General features: G+C 46.6%; 1 protein-coding gene across 1 annotated transcript in view; it reads right to left on the bottom strand.

Annotated features, from left to right (window-relative positions):
* The window catches only part of LOC143207601 (uncharacterized), a 717,548-nt gene that overhangs the window by 112,980 nt on the left and 587,404 nt on the right, over nucleotides 1-17,164 (bottom strand). Inside the window, exon 3 of the mRNA XM_076421273.1 lies at nucleotides 1-17,164. This exon is cut by the window's left edge and continues 112,980 nt beyond it; it is cut by the window's right edge and continues 39,673 nt beyond it. The gene's annotated coding sequence lies outside the window, so the exon portion shown is untranslated.

The raw sequence follows: 17,164 nt of genomic DNA, 5'->3' as shown, positions 1-17,164 counted from the left end.
CGTCTGTGTACAGTGCGGGCTATGTGTGAATCCTCCTTGTTGAAATCAAGTACCTTTGCAAGAATGTTGACGAGAAGCTAATCAGTATCCATATGCATGATGTGTCCACAGTCTGCGACATCATATTGTTTGGACTGGTGATGTTGCAAGAATTCTGGTAGAGATCCAAGTATCTTAAAAAATTTATATTTTTTCGAAAAACAGGTGAGGCAGTCTGTGTACATTCAATTACACAGTATTATTGAGCAATAATTTCTCATCAAATTCTCAATGTTATGCCTTGACAAGACATATCGATTTTCAATTTGAATTACACTTGGGAATTCGGTTCAGCGCGTCTCTGAATATACGAGGCAAAAGTATGAATGAATATAAATGAGCCCTCGCGTGACACGTTTCTTTCCGTTGCCACAGTATCCGTATAATTTTCATCAGCCGAGCTAATGGTTCAAGAACGCGATTTTCCGCGAAGCAGCGCGCGCGTCCAGGGAGCAAATAATAGCCTAAAAATTTTCTGTAAACATCATTCTTCAGTGCCTTTCACTTTTCACTTTTACTCCTAATGTTTGACGGTGGCGGGCACGGCGGTCCGTCAACGGGGACCGGTTTTGAGAGTAAAATTTCCCCGTGTATTTACGTCCGTCAATAGGAACGTATTTACCGAAGCTGCCTGGGCAATTAAACGCGCCCTCCGCCCCCGTCCGCCACCACCTCCCGCGGCACCCCGCTCCACTGCAAGCCGCGACTCTCTATGAACGTTTGCTTTTTTGTTTGCAAATACCTACGCGAACGCGAACAAACCAGGAACAACGCAAACAATCCTGCGAGGGACAAACGAGCCAGGTGGCCGCGCGCGCGGTTTTCCATCGCGTGCGCGCGAGCCGCTCGCGCGTGGATGCGACCGGACGTAATTTATATTGTACGAGCCGCCCTCGCCGAGTCGATTAGATTGATTTATTCGCTCATTTATAATTTCTCACGATTGTTCAGCGGACGTTCCGCGCGCTACAAACGCGATTATCAACGGTACGTCAAGATACGCTATGAAACAAGTCACGTGAAAAATGGTCTGCCATCCCGGGCGGCTCGTGTGCCGCGAATATCAGTTTCTTGAACGAGCCGGCAGCCAGATAAGTCTTTTTAATTAAATTGGAACGATCTCCAGTGCCGCATAGATGTTCGATCTTGAGTCTACTTTTAACCCAGTCGCTCGCTCGCTAACGAAATCTGATTATTTTCCAATTACACCGTGAAACGCAAAAATTAAGTTCGGAGGAAGGTGTGCGATATCTCTAGGATTACCCGGAGACGTTATTCAACGTTCCCCGCATCTTCAAAATTTTATTGGTTCTCAGATGCTGGAGATTGTGCGTGTCGCTGGCAATTGATCCCGCGGTTAGATCCTGTTTCCAGGCCTGTGCGAAGATTCGCGAGCGTATCGTGGTCACGAACCCATTCTGGTTACCGTTCTCAGGCGAATGAACGAACGACCGAGCGAGCGAGCGAGCGGTGCTCTATGAAAGTACACGGTGTGCAGAGCTCGGGGCTCGATGTGTGTCAATGATACCCTCGCGAGTGCATTGTAATTGGGTCAAGTTTCTCCTAGGGTTATTCGATTCACGGTATCGTATCCGGCCGATTCCGCGAACAAGTTATTTGCAGGCGTTCGCGTGCGCCCGGCCAGGAGAAGCACGCCATGGGACCTAGGATGCTCGTGACGAATGTGGCTATCGGCCGGGGTAATCGCGTAATGACGGTGTTTTCTTCTGGAATATTGAAAACACATCGTTGTTTAAACCCTCCTCCATGCGACGTCGCGTGTCATCGGACCGTCAAGCTGTAACTCATCCGTTCTCGTTCCGCTCGAGCATCAGCGGGTTAAATAATTAATCGATTCGGTTGCGGTACACGGATCGATGCTCCACATGCGACACACGTCCGACCGGCTGCCAATCATCGATTCCGCTGATTGCACGCCGGATACCCGATTCCGTAATCTCGAGTCGATTCCAAGGCGGTCGGGCGTCTATAGGACCGTGGACGTCGGTGAATTAAACATCCGTGTGCTGGGATGCTCCTCGACCACGCATCAAATTATTAATCGAGAGACGGTCCAGAAGCCATATGCTACGCCAGATCGATGATCCATTTGAACACACCAGTGCCAGGGTTCAAGAAGTAACCGGGACAGGCCATACTTTATTCGACTCGGCCCTGTAATCACGTATACGTGCTTAATGGGAAAATAGACAAGTGCCAGCACTCGAACCTCACGATATCTACTCGCCTGAAGCACAGAGGGCTCAGCACGGGTCAGGACCAGAGAGGGTGTCCGTCGAAGGGGCGTTGTCTCGTCTAATCGCTTAGGGAAATTGACAAAGAGTCGACAACTGTCAGTGCGCAGCTGGGTCACCGACTTTCAGCCTCTACATATGCTGCGGCATCTACGACGTGCTCCCCGTCCGTTCCTGAACCCGAACATAATCGTAAATTCGAGCAAGTCAGGGCTCAAACGGTGGCAAACATGATCTCTAACAACTTCGTAAGAAAAACAAACGGCCATTAATTTCCGAACTGTTACCCAATAAATTATTTCTCAACTGTGATCGTCAAAATGGATGAACGTTCATTTTTACTGATTTTAGTTCCACACAAAGAGCCAACCTCTTCGATCCCAAAATAGGTAATTACATTCTTCAGATATACATGATTCAGGTATGAAGTATGTATCTGGTTCAAGACATGCTGGTCTCACAATCAGTTCGATTATATTCGGCGCAGCGCATGTGCCCATTTCCATTTAGCTGGAAAAGAACTGGCGCCCGCAGAAGGAAACAGTTTGCAGCCGCGCGCAAAATTTATCGTTGTATTTGTTGTGCTTACCTACCAGCAGCGCATAGGTGAAACACGAATTTGTAGAATTACCTTCGCACTCCCTTTGCCGCTGTATCTCTACGACCCGGCTTCAAAGGAACACATTTCGCCTCTTTCAGACCCCTCCCCTTCTCCGTACCGTGAACCAAACCACCCCATTGAATCGTTCGTGTTTCCCCGAGTGCACCCGTTTTCCCGTTTTCGCCTTTTCCATTTCCGTGCCACGCTTCTCTCGCCGACCCGTATTCCCGTTCCTGTTCCCACCCTTTTCCATCTAGCTTTCGTGAACGCCGGGGCGGCCCTTCCCCGTCGCAAAAGGACACAGGTGTCGCTCGATTCACCGACTCGAAGGTGTGACTCTCCCATAGAAAGGCGATTTCGACTATGTTCCCTTGCCATTTATCGGGCCGCGCTCTTATCCCACCTGTAAATAATTCTGGGCATTGAAAGCTTCGCGAAATGAAAATTGTTCGAAAAGCTATACGTAAGACACCTGTTTTAAGGAGAAGTTTTTTGTTTTTAGAAGAACTCTACAACTTTTTGAAAAATGTTCACGATTGTAATTTAGTTTAATCGCTAACCGCAGATGTTACCTATTTAATAAGACACAGTGAGCTACTTGAGAGTACACTCGACTGTAGTCCACCGAAATTTATGTACTTGCTGAGAGGATGAGCAAGGCACTGCCATCTATCAAACTTTTCCCATAATGTTTCCCAAAGTCGAAGATGTCGGGTCGGTTGATCGCGGCTGGTGCGGCGACGAGTCGGTGAGCGATTATAAGCATTCAGAGTCGGAAGGTAAGCGAGCAAGTAAAATGGAGAAGCGTTATCTGCTTCTACTTCGATGGATATCATTTCACGGGACTCTGAGCAACTCCATCCAATCAGCAACCCCCGTGAAAACTTTCGTCCTCCTCTCCGAGGCCCAGGCGCGTCTCTCGCTCTCTTTCGTTACCGATGTGCTTCTCCTCTCACCGTTCTCTCCCTTTCGCCTTAACTCACTTTGGCGCAAACTATTGATTTGTTTCATAGCCAACGGCAGCGGCGCGGCGCGGCGGCGGCTGCCACGGTGAAACGTGAGGTAAGGGCTTCTTCGTTCCCCGTTCCCGGTTCGGATGGTCTACAAAACCACCCCCGTTTTAACCGTGGCAATGCACTACGGTTTACCCTGTCACCCCACGAACACGTACACAACCCGAGAGATTTAGGCACGGTAGCAGCCAGTGTGAGAATGTGCTCGTAACCCCATACGTCCTGCGAGTCCCGCGAGCAGCCCACCCCATTTCTCTAGGAGACCTTTTTTCCTTCCCTTCGAAGGGCTCCAGCTGGCCGGGACTACGATTTTCATCGACCGATTCGATGAGCGATGCATAAAGCATGACCCGCATAAAAAAACGTACATTCCTGTTACACGGACCACAGATGTCTCTCATTTTGAAGATTGAATTGTTCAAAGTGATTTGCATTTGATGGATTACGTCGTGGAATAACAATAATAGAATGTTTCTTTAAAAAACCCCTGCTGCTTTCAAGGACCCTTTAGTTTGACGCTCCGATTATAGCGCAACAATCAGAATTTTTACGAATTTGATACATTTATTAACCAACATTTGCAGAATATATTCAAATTTTTCCAAAATAATAATAATCATCTTATTCAAAGTTATAGCGTAAATTAACAATTATAGTAGTAAGAGCTTTTGAAACAATGATTGTAGTGTTTTCATTATTCGGTAAAAAAATTTGTTGAACTTTATATAATTGTAGATCTTGAATATAACTTACTGCTAACCAGTGTTGGGCATTAATCGATTAAAATTTTAATCATGATTGATTGATTAATGTATACGATTAAAAAAAGAAATCGTCGAATAATCGGCGATTGATTGAATCGATTGATGAAGTTAATCGTCAATCGTTGATTAAATGAAGAAATCGTCGAATAAATCGGCGATTGATTCAATCGATTGACTTAATCGTCAATCGTTGATTAAAAAACGGAATCATCGAAAAAAAACATAAAAGCACGTAAACAGAATTTGTATTATGGACCAAATGACAATACACCTAAATTCAATTTACATTTTTTTCAGTATTCATAGAGTTCTGATTACGTATTTCATTTCGAAATTTCAGCAATAATCATTAATCAATTATCCGATTGACGATTAATAATCGTTAATCGCAACTAACGACTGAAGTAGAAATTTAATCGTTAACCGCGATTAACGACTAAACTAGGAGATTAATTGTTAGTTGCGATTAACGATTCAAGTAGAAATTTAGTCGTCAATCGTTGATTAATTTTTTGCCCAACACTGCTGCTAACGTACCCAAACGTGAGTCCTCCGGGTTCGTGCAATAATCGATGCGGGGCAAATGGCGTTCATTAGTTTTCCCCGCAAGTACGTCTAATTTCTCACGAGGCGGAATTTTTCTTTGGGCAGCTCGAATTGCGTCGTTTCTCAGCCGCTTCGACACGGTCCACTTCCATCTCCGATAAATGAAACCGAACGGGCCACCGCGGTTGCTGGGAATGGGAAACATTTGATATCTTGTACTTGATTGCAAGGGGTGCGTCGCGTTTGCGGCAACAGAGCAACCGTAGGACGTCCATTTTCGGGATAAGATGAGAATTACAAGCGTTCCGTTTCGGGGATCTTTTTTCCCTCCGGTCTGCCAACACAATGGGAAATTCTCCATGAGATGGTAATCCCCTCTCTTGGTCCATGCTCGTAGCATGGGAGGGTTGTCACACTCCTATACCAACGTTTTCGCTGGGTCGGAGGATTTTTGGTAAATTGTTCTGCGTTAACACGAGTCTCCCTTTCGGGTTGCTAAGTCTGGTGATTAAAAATAGTGTATTGTACAGTAGTAAATTTTCTCAGAGAACGAAACGGGGATCACAAGTTACTGAAGACTTGATGTGGTCAGGAAATCCTGAAAAATTGCCAGCAACTACTCTGTGAATTTTTTGAAATTTTATATTAAACGAACAGGGAAGAAAGATGTCTCTAACAGGGTTGAAAAATGGTGTAGTTGTCCTTTGTAAGATCATAACTAGACTGCGGATCTTGATGCATTTATGACTTAGAAAAATATTTAGAAAATGCTGGAGTATTAAATTCGACAGAATTTAGTACGATTTTTATTTATTTTGTATCTACAAATGCTATTACCAATGAAAACAGAATGTTATTTGGTACCACTTTCTTAAAATTTGTCTACAAAAATGTGAAATTGCATAAACATCCGCAGTCTAATCATAACACTGATTTTATATTAGATGAGAAAAGATTTTTCCTCGGACCGTAAGGGAAATATTTAATGTTTCAATAGATATATGGATATTTGGAAGCCGTTTTGCGTTAAACCGCGTAACGTCAGGGATAAAATTAGCCACGATTCGACAGTATTTTTTATGTGTCACGGGTGGCGTGGGAGTTTATTACGGACGAAAAGTGATATAAAAATAGTTCCATGGAGATTTTCATCAAACCGCATATACGCCGGTAAAGTTTTTATTGTCGGCGGAGGTTGGTCGATATGAAAAATCGCGTGTTTCCCATCATGAAAACTTTTTAGTCCCCATCGACGGCATTCCCCAGCACTGTGACCAACGACGCGTACCAATATCACCGGCAGGATAGCGTCATCCTCGTTTCGCCGTGCAGCTTCCTCGCGCAAATAATGTTTTATCGCTAGCATTCGCCGGCTAGTCGATAGCTAACGATTAGGGAGTTTTATGGGCCCGGTCGTACGGCGCGGTGAAGAAAACGCACGAATCTTTTGTCGGGGCTTATCGCGCGAGCCGTTACGAGGAACAATATCTCAGAAAATCGTTTCACTTTTAGGGCTTCCGCGTCTTTTCTGTTCGAGTGGGAAGGTGGGGCTAACCGAACGACGAATGATTCACCCTCGTCCCACGTTACATCGGCAACCCTCGACTTTGTAATTGATTGGTCCTGATACGCCTCCTTATCTCTTAATACATCTTCCGCTCGAACCCTGCGATTCCACAGATGCATGTTGTGTACACTCCATGCCATAAGTACAGCATCACCTGTTATGTTTCATAAAAATTGCATGGGGTGTCACAACGGTTTTCAATGTACCTTTTATCTGCACATTCGTATCTTCAACAAGAGAAAGACGAAGCAGAAGCTGCTTGATTTTGGAAATTTTTATAAACATAACTGTTATGAAGGCTACATTGAACATTTTTTGTATGTAGCTTTAAGTTGATGTGCTATCTTTAATCAGATTGAACCACGCAGAAATAGCGATTTTAAGATGATTGGTTCGATCGATTTGAGAGTGTTGTGTGAGTGGTTTTAAATTATACCAAGACTGTGAGATATTAGCTATAGCTAGATCGATTCAAATCCTTACGTATCAATCTCCTTTTACAGTATACGCGAAAAGTGCACTTAGATATAGGATTGGAACGACTGGAGCAAAGCGCAGAGGAAGTTTGAGATTCGTGTGGTAGAGGGAGTTGTGAGAATAGTTATGGCTGGGAGTGTCTATTGGGCATTCGGCACGGGCAATGGGGGCCTTCGAGGGGCCAACGATGGGGGTCGCCGTAAAGAATCAATCCCTCGGCAATATGCGCGTCACGGTCGATGTAAATATTTGCGGCAATTGTGTAAAGATCGATTTCCACGATGCCGCGTACCGCTATTACGGTTTAAGTGTGTCCTATGAATAATGTATCAAGGATAATGCTCTTAATACTGTGAGATACGGGGGCACTTTCCGGCGAACGGCGATCCGTGGCGTATTTTTACCGTGCCGGGGTAGGAATGGATCGTCCCGGAGGTGATCGCTTTACACCGTAGCCCGGGATAAATATTAAGTATCATCGGCCAGCATGCAAATGCTGCGAGAGAGTTCGGTATACGATATTTTAATGCTGCAATAACAGCTGCGCGCGCGCGAGAGTCGGCTGAGTTTCTGTACGCGGGACGGGCACGGTGTGTTTCTCTCCCGGCTCCGGGAGACCGATATTAATCTTTTCCGTGGCGCGCGAAGAAAATACCTGCGTCGAATTCGGTCGAACGCGTGTGGAAGACCAGCGCCGCTCGCCCGTTTCCTGAGCGTTTTTTAATACGCGTTGAGAGGCGTTTCATAAATCATCCCCCCGGCAAAAATCCAGTCGACGTCCGCTTCCTCGCGGATAAACGCGCGCGCGCGCGCGCGCGGGCGGGCGGGCTCGAGCAAGCGAGCTCTCGACCGAGAGAGCGTCGCGGGTAATCCACGTTCATTAGCAGCAAAGTGAAAAGTGATTGCAATTTGTCTGACAGGAACGCCGCGTTCGAACAATCCCTTAGGCCGAACACGAATGCTTGATGCATCGCCGGCGTAGGTTACGACGTTTTAATACGGACAAGTTACGCTCGCTTATGTCTTCATAAGATAAAATGTCCTCCGTCCACACCGACAGCCGCCACCGCCGACTCCTTCGAGGACGGACGGCCCTGCGAACGGGGAAATATGTTGCCGGGGCTCCAATCGATGGCACCCAGGTACATTAATTGCTGGAGTCAGACATTTTGACGGGAAACTTCAGCTCTCCTTTCTAATTGATCTCTCGTCCGACCTGCTACCGCTGTTCAGGATTTCTGCCAGGACGTCCACAACGCGAGAATTAACTTCTTCACTTATAATATCGAGATGGAAGAGTGATGTTTCAAAAGGCATCTAATCGATATGATTGGTGTTCGTTCCTCTTTAGAACGAAGCACTGCTGAGAAGATTCTTCCGGAGAAATTACTAATCTTGCAGCGAAGAACACAAATGTAACAATTTTCTTATAATTCTCGCAGATACAAGACCATTTTGAACAAATGAAGACAAGACTCGTAATACTGTTAAAGAATTGGAGAGTTTAAATTGCAAAGGCATTCCAAGAACACAGCAGGGTTACCCATAAACCAGCTCCGATCAATGTAGCCACGAAATACACGAGGCAACGAGTCAGTGCAACAGATAAAAGATAACAGATAAGATATTATAGTCTAACCATAAGGTCAGAGATGAAATATTTACACATGTACATTATCGTATCTGATGGGAGTTTAAGAGCCAGTTTAACTATTTCCCACTAGCTTTCAGAGCGAGGAGACATCAGGATCGTTACCATTCATTAGTATAACTTTGGTTCGAGGACTAGCAACGCGTCACAGGTTCGGACAAGGGGCCAGGTTGAGTGCGTCTCAGGGAATTGGAACGAAATTACCGTGGAGTCATTTGCAACGTCAGAAAGACGCCGGAAGAGAGGAGATCCATAGGCAGATCGTGTTTGAGCAAGGGCACGGATTAATGAAGAGAGACGTTATGGGAATGCCCTCGCTAGACCCGCAATTTATCAATGGTTTTTCTACGCGGGTAGGCTTGATGGGCCTGGAAATGCTACCACGGCAAGACGCACGCGAGCGAGCGAGCGTACCGAAAGACCGTCTCGAACGTACCGAGCGTACCGCTCCGGACTTCCGCTCGCGGCGACGTGTTTTGAATTTACGTCGATGTGTCACGAAGCGGTACAAAGTTGAGAGCACCGCGTGCCACTGACACGCATAGAATCTTAATTTCTACCTGTCGCTCGCAGCGCCACAGAATGAAGCTTTCTAGAAAACTTGCATTTTTATTTTCCCGAGACGTCCGAGCCTGGCGCCGAAGGGTGACTGCACAAGACACCCCTAACGCCTTTTAAAAATCAACATGGACACTGCCCTTTCTATTCTCTACCTGCTCTGTCCGTGCTAATTATTGTATACTAATGTCTTCATAACTTAGGAATCGCAGGTTGCAGTTATACAGTCGCAAAGATATTTTTCATCTTCCGTCCTCGTTGATTGACAACAAGTTGTACACTTTCGTATTTTGCGATAAACACATAAAATTCACCGTCCAGCAATATGAACACATTCTTCATGAATCACAGCAAACAAGATATAAATTGTCTCCCTCAATCATTTCAATACGTTGAATGCTATAAAATGATGTTCTTCAATTCTTCCAGCGCTTGTACATTTTTCAATTTCGCCATAAACGCTCGAAACAGGCAGTCCAGCAACGGAATGAGTAAAAATAGACTTTTCGGATATTTTTATTTCGGCGGGTAGAATGGTCGATGGCATTCCTATATTCCATTTGCTCGTTTCGATTTGCCGCGGGACCATAGCCGCGCGCGTGCATTGCCCCGAAAAAAAGAAATCGCGTCGAAAACAGAGTCAAATGGGACGAGCTCGACCGCGCGAAAAAGCAATTCAACAACCGGGCACACAACAATGCGCGGCCCGTCGTTGAACAACGCGCACCATCTCGGATGACACGTCTCGAACGCGTCACGCGTCGTTGTCACTCATAAATTCTAAGCGAGAGCCCCGGCCACGCCGGGGTTGAAACGATGCTAAAAGGCCCTCCTTTCGTCGTAGCGACAAATGCACCACTCGACTGTCATCTCCCGTCATTCTTCAGTGGTTCAATCGTCGCTTCGCAGCTCGCCCCCTTTCACAAAGTCCTGCGTCGCGTCGCGAGAGCGTCACACCGAGCGAACACGTCCGCACACTCGAAAACGATCGCACCTTCTCGCACCCGTGGAAACCCGGAAATGGTGGCTCAATTCTCTAACCAATCTGCTTCAACGGCCGAAGTCGAAGTTCAAATGGAACCGGCACGGAAAACTTCAAATGGCATAAATCAAGCCAAGAAAATCACTTTAAATGCGTAATAAAAAAATCACTCTGCTTCTACTGCAGATAAATGTAAACGAAGCAGTATTTAAACGTTCGGTGAATTATTCTTTTATCCTGTTCAATTTTCTTGGATCTGCTTAACAAAAGTTTCCTTGATAATGTGCAGCAGCTGTTAACCGCATAAGAAGATGCACAGTGTGCTAAGGACTGTAAACTCGAGAGGATATAAGGAACAAATGGTAGAATAAATTTTTACACAGACTGGGGATTTCACTCGCGATCCATCGTACCGAACGCGTGCGTATTTACAGCGTTTTCGCGACGGGGAGCCAGGCACTTATGCTCGCGGACATCAATTAGGGGAAATCCCGATAATGGCTTTTTACGGGGGGTGCAGGGATCAGGCTGTGGTGGCGTTTCCCCGCCCCGGGAAACCATACAGAGGGCTGGCGAAGGAATCAAACGGGAAATAAGAAAGCGTATAGGTAGCCTTTGTGAAGGTCGACACGAGCAAGAGCCAGTGAATCGGGCCGGGTCGATAATGTTGCGCCGGCTTCGGCTCGGAAACCGGCGGTCTACCTAACCTGCCAGACGAAATCAGTATGTACAGAGGGACAATAGGGATTGGGACCCTCTTAAAGGGAGGTTAATTGGATCCCATCGATTTCGATCGTACAATGAGGAAATCCAGATGAAATCTCGGCCGATTCGGAGACGGCCGCGCCGCGCCGTTACGGTCTTCCGTGTCCTTTCTCTTCCCGTTCCGTCAGTTCTCTGTTTCTCCTCGAACGGCTAACCTCCACCCCCTTCGGAATCCGTAGCGGCACTCGCTTTTCGACTCTTTTCGCCGTAGTCTAGGTAACTCCCTCTCCATCGAGTTTCGAGGGGTCCTTATCCCTCGGTGACCTTGGTTTTCCGGCATACACTTCTGATTTCCTCGGAAGATCGTTACCGGATTTTGCTGTAACCCCCTGGCACCCCATCAATGAGGCCTATTTACGGGGAAGTTTACGATTCGCGGAATTCCCGGGGAATTCGAATTGTTTAGCCGAGTAGAACAAGAGTCACTCGTTACGGTCGAAGAGTGACAACGAATTTTCACAACCCCACAACCCCCGGAGTTTTTCACTCTCGTTTTCACCGTCCCCGCGCGTCGAGTGCCCAATCGTTCGTTAAAATTTCTTCGAGGATTCTCGTGCTCCCCTCCCTGAATTCGCGGAAGTTGTTCGGGGTATCCGAGGTGCAAAAAAAGGAAGAAGAAGGGAACGGTGTAGGGCGGCGCCGAATTTTGGCTCCGCTATGGGAATATTCATTCCGGTGTACGCGTGGCCCGATAAAACCAATATCCGCTTGGAGGATGTGTATCGGCCGCGTCTAGTTTGCGGCCGTGCACCGAAAACAGTTTTGATTATTTCCCGGCGAGCAACGCGGCGGTACACTGCGCTCGAGGAACTTTCGAGTGTGCTCGGTTCTGCTCGGACCGGGAACAAATCCGACCGAAACACAATTTGCGGCTTGTCGGAGCTGGATAACTGTTGACAATGAAACCGGGAATATGATTTAGCCCGCGGGAAAAATCTGACGGAAGACTACCGCGTCGGCGGGAAACAATCACTCAGAATTATGATCCCTTTGAAATGTTCTTCGGCGCGTATTGTTCCGTTTTTATGGTGCTTGCGGTTGTAAATTGCACATTTGCGTATTTATAACAGATATGACATTTTAAGATTCGAACAGAAATGAACTATGAAAAATAAAAATGTTCCAAGTTCATTGCGAAACACGCAGGACATTTCATTTTAGCTTTTATACGAAATTATTGAGTGAATTCACTTAATTTTACGCGTACTACCAAACGTATCGATAAATGGAGTTTCGCGGTTGAACAGCGGATACTTTAAAACTTGAGTTTGCGAATAACGAATTGAGGAAAGAACTTCACAGGCAATTTCGCGTTTAATGGTCTCCTTTGATACCTAAACGAAACAATTAAGGCGAACCGCTCGAGGATCCCAGCACCGCGTTTTCCGTAAAATAACGTATTCATCCTACACGAAAGTATTCCCATTCTCCGGTTATTTGCACCCCGCCAAACACCGTTCGTAATTTCCTCGACCAGCCTTAATAACACTTTCCACCGTATTCCGGGAACGTGTTAACCAGATCGAGTACAATCAACGGTGGAAGAAAGTGTATCCGTGGACGGCGAGCCCCGGGAACAAGGGGTACACACGCGATCCCTTTCGTGCCTCCGCATATTCACCACGGTAAGAAGAAAATTAGCGTCTTGGTTCGTCGACACACGAATAGAGCGGAAGAACGAGAATATCAAAGAGTGGGGAAACGAGTGTTGGACCGTTCCGCGATGCTTCCCGTTCTCTTCTGTATTCCGTTTCTAGCACTGCACTTTCTTCTTACCTTCGCCGTTCTCTCTCCTTCCCTCTCTCACTCCCTCTCTCTCTCTTCGTCCCTCGACTTTTCACGTTTCTTCCTGCCTTTTTGTTTCTCATTCTTCTCTCTTCCTCTTCCTCTCCCTCTTTCTCCTCGTATTCCCCTTTTTCTTCGTGCCCGTTTCCCTCTTTACCTCGCTCACCCGGTAACAAGAACCCGTGACTTTAACCACAGCAAAGTGGCCATGGCGAACCTAAGGACCGTGACCAATACGATTTCGGAGCGCTTATTTTTCTCAACCACCACCGTAGAGTATCGTTCTCCTCTTCTCTCCATCTCCAATCCACTCTATGGATCTGCAACCAGCCACGAGTCTGGTCACCGCGCGAAGTATAATTTCGTATTCCAACCGTGGAAATTCGCGGTTTATTCCGGTCATCGAGCTCCACATTATTTTTCGGTTCCGGAGACGTTTACGAGCGGCGTAAACCGTTCCGCGCCGCGCGAAACGCGAAACTGCGACGATCCACTACCGAAAATTGCACGACCGTTGTTCGATTACGTTTCCACGCATATTTTTGCTCGGATCGCAATGATTCGACAACGATGGCAGGCTTGGTCGTGAATCAACGAGCCGAACCTAAGGAATGCAATCAAATCATTTCTTTCGGAATTATATGTATTTAAACAAAGATTTTCAGTTTCTCTTGGATACAACACAGTTATTAAGAATATAATAGGATTCAATATTGTAAAATTAGGAAGCAATATTGTAGTAATATTGTATTTGATTGTTAAACGTATTCCTTAACGAAAATCAGTCCAGAGCCTTTCTCCGGCACTTCGACTCAGCCATGCGCCGATAAAAAATAGTCTGGAGTCTGCAATTTATTTCGGCCAGACGTCCATAAATAATTTTCAAACGCAAGATTTCGATTTTCCATTCGATTCGATGCGCGCGACGCACCGTCATGCGACTCCGGAATGCAGCCGGCATCCCCCGAACCACCCCACTCGGAAATGGCACGTGTTTTCCAGTCGGCTTCGAATGTATCCATCGGTTTATTATGTTCACAGTCACCGCACCATTAATAATCGTCGAATCGGCGCAACGGCAAACAGCCGGCCGCTTAATTGGAACGTCGAAACAGCAGCCCCGGGGGCTTTCCGTTTGAAATCCAAAACTCCGAAACGGTTTCCGTTCCGGGTAGGCGGCCGGCAGCGAAAATTTTGCCGGGGATCGAGAGCAAATCGTCTTGCGTGTCTGTCAACACGGAAATCATGGTCGACCGGGGGAAGAGAGAACGCTGCGCTCGCAGACGACAACGATGAACCATCGCGTCGTCTCAGCACGTGCCGGACGACACCGCGACACGTGCCGCGTGCACGTGACCGGGTAACAGAGCCCGCACACCATCTGGAAAATCTAGCCAAGAAACGGTTTCGAGTATGGTTTCAGCCGTCCTCATCCCGCGTCATCGTTTTTATTGGTTGCGGACGCGAAAACAGAATTTTATTCGATCCATCTTCCACCCCTTGCCTTTTAATATTGTGCGAGGCTCGTGGCAAAAAGTTCAAACAAGCTCCCCTAAATGTTTTATTCATTTTTCTTAATTCTTGTACACTCCTCAGGATTCGTTCCATATACACAAGATCTTAGCGTAGTTTTGTTATATTGAAGTGTAATCAACGAGAGAGATAAATGATTTTAAACCCTCGTGATCGACATATCAGTTCATAGTTATGGAAATGTCAGAAAGCTTAAATCAACAATAAATTAGGGTAACATCCCCAACATCTCGTTGCTCTGCGGCTGGGTTGATGGGAAATATTGTTTTATAATATGTATCGCGTTGTTTTATCGCGGGCAACCGGTCCAGAACGGTACGGGGCGGTATCGTGCGTCGGATCTTTATGGCGTTTGCGAAGTCTCCGCGCCGCGCCGCGCCGTTGACTTTAGTGCGTTCTAATCGGCGATTCGCTTCGCGTCACCGGCGCGGCGTCGCCCGATTGCCGTTCCGTGTTCGGAGATTACGCGTTGGAAAATTTCGCGCTTTATGACGGGCCGGCGAATCGGGCGGTTTGTCCACCGCAGCCTTGAACGTCCTTAATGGTCCCAGCCGCGCCAGACAACGCTAAAGATAGACACGTTACAAGCACCGGGCCTCGCGTCCGCTTTGATTCGTCGCTGCGGCTTGATTACACGCGGTTACAACCTAGAACTGTACAGGCTTTAACGACTCACTTATCGCCCGCGTTCTGGGAGGTCACCGCGATTCAAAACCGAGGCACGCCCTCACCTGTCGTTTTTCTCGCGGGTTCTCTCTCGCCTCGCAATCTTCCCGGCCCGAATCATCCTACGGTTTTTCTACCGACCCGTCGGAGCCCCGTAATTTGTGCCTGCAGCAATGTTTCGCCTTTAAGACGACGCGTTTTTTTTTCTCCACCAAGCCCTTTGTACCTTTTGTTCGACTACCGGCGGACCGACATTGTATGCTGTGATAATGACTGTCCGGGATAGGCCAAATTGATACCAGAAACGAGGCTGATTGTGCCCGAATGATGATTCGAGGCGCTGTAATTTGGACCTCCGGTTGCTGGTCATGCGAAGGAGCCTTCTTTGAACACGTCGAAAGAAATTGTGGATTTGAAAGTGGATAATTAGCTTTTATATCGGACCTGGTTTTTACTTATCCGTGTGGCGCGTGTTGTTAAGGAACGACAAATTTGTGTCTGCAAAATTGACTTCTTAACCATTAATCATACCTTACGTCAATTCAATTTCACTTATTTGATGAGAGGTAAATCAAGTGTTACGGTCACAACAAATTTTTACATATTCTCCAGTATTGAAGCAATATACGCACTTCATAAATTCGTGTATGAAATAAAATCAGAAGATAATAATTGGCTGGATAAAGAGACCAAATGCACATATACGTAAGAATATCAAATTAGACGAAGGAGTAATCATAAGTAAAGAGCTAGATGAAATAGAAGAAATTTAAAGATGAGAGCTTAAGGGTGAAATTCGCAGATTTTCAGCCTCGCCAGGGCATTTCGCCCTTACGTGATCATCTTTAAACGTTTGTAGCTCATTGCAATGTTGACTGATTTCGATGAAATTTTCAGTATGTATATAAGTTACCGAAATCTATAAAACGCATTTTTTAAGTTATCGTTACAGGCCCAGATAAAAAAGTTGACAAAACATCATTTTTTAAAATTTGTAATAAATTTTTGTTTACTTATTCTCTAGCGAAGTAGCCGGTCTAACATCTTAAAAAAATTCAAGTCCTTTGGACCAATTTCTAAAAAGTTATGCGATTTTGAAGGGTGTCCAGTTATTATTGCCGCTGACTGTACCTCTTCTTACTGTGCAATTTTTTATTTAAGCAAATATTTCTGTGAAACTTATAGTTTCAAGGATATCTGATGTGTGCTAATAGTTATTGCCCCACCCTGTGTTGCACTGCAGGAGTAAATCGCGTTGCTGCGTGGACATCGAAGGTTGCACCGACTTCCTGCCCAATGCATCACCGTGAACCGGTGTAGTAAGGTAAAAAGTTTGTAGTGGGGTGACCGCCGGCTGTTTGTTGGCTGTCCCCGATGGGTTATTGGTGGGTGTTTAATAACGTATTCCGGTTCTGACACGCGGTTACAGGACCGATGCGTACACAGAAGGCCGGCTACACGCCAGCTACACGGGATTGGACTGTGCACACGTCCTTGCCGTACAAGTACGCACACGTGTAACGTCGTATGTAGAGTGGCGTGTCAACAATTAGGAGGATCAGCGTCCGAGAACGTCCGGGGCGCTGATAACGTCTCTGCGGGTAGGGGAGGCCACGGTTTTCAGATCGTAGGCCTATTGGAGGTGGATCCGGCGAATCCGTGTGTGGGAGTTTCGTGTCCGATCATTAGGGAGATCCTATCGGGATTGTAAGTCACTCAGTCACTCGCTCAATCCTCCGCTCGATTACTCGGAAAGAGCCGGCCTACCGGACGGCCTACCGAAGCCGTTCAAGTTCTTCTGCGTTCGAGTTCTTCTTGCGGCGCGACGCGACGCGACGCGAAGATCGGCCGGAAGAAGACCGAGCTTGGAATTCGAGGGATACCTCGTGGCACTCTACAGATCCACCATCCAATTAACTAGACTTGTTGCCGCACCGAACCGATCAGATTTATGTCCGTGTT

This window comes from Lasioglossum baleicum, chromosome 3 (genome assembly GCF_051020765.1).
Source record: "Lasioglossum baleicum chromosome 3, iyLasBale1, whole genome shotgun sequence".
NCBI lineage: Eukaryota > Metazoa > Arthropoda > Insecta > Hymenoptera > Halictidae > Lasioglossum > Lasioglossum baleicum.
Note: the sequence above shows the minus strand (reverse complement) of the source record. Positions and strands in the feature narration are given on the sequence as shown.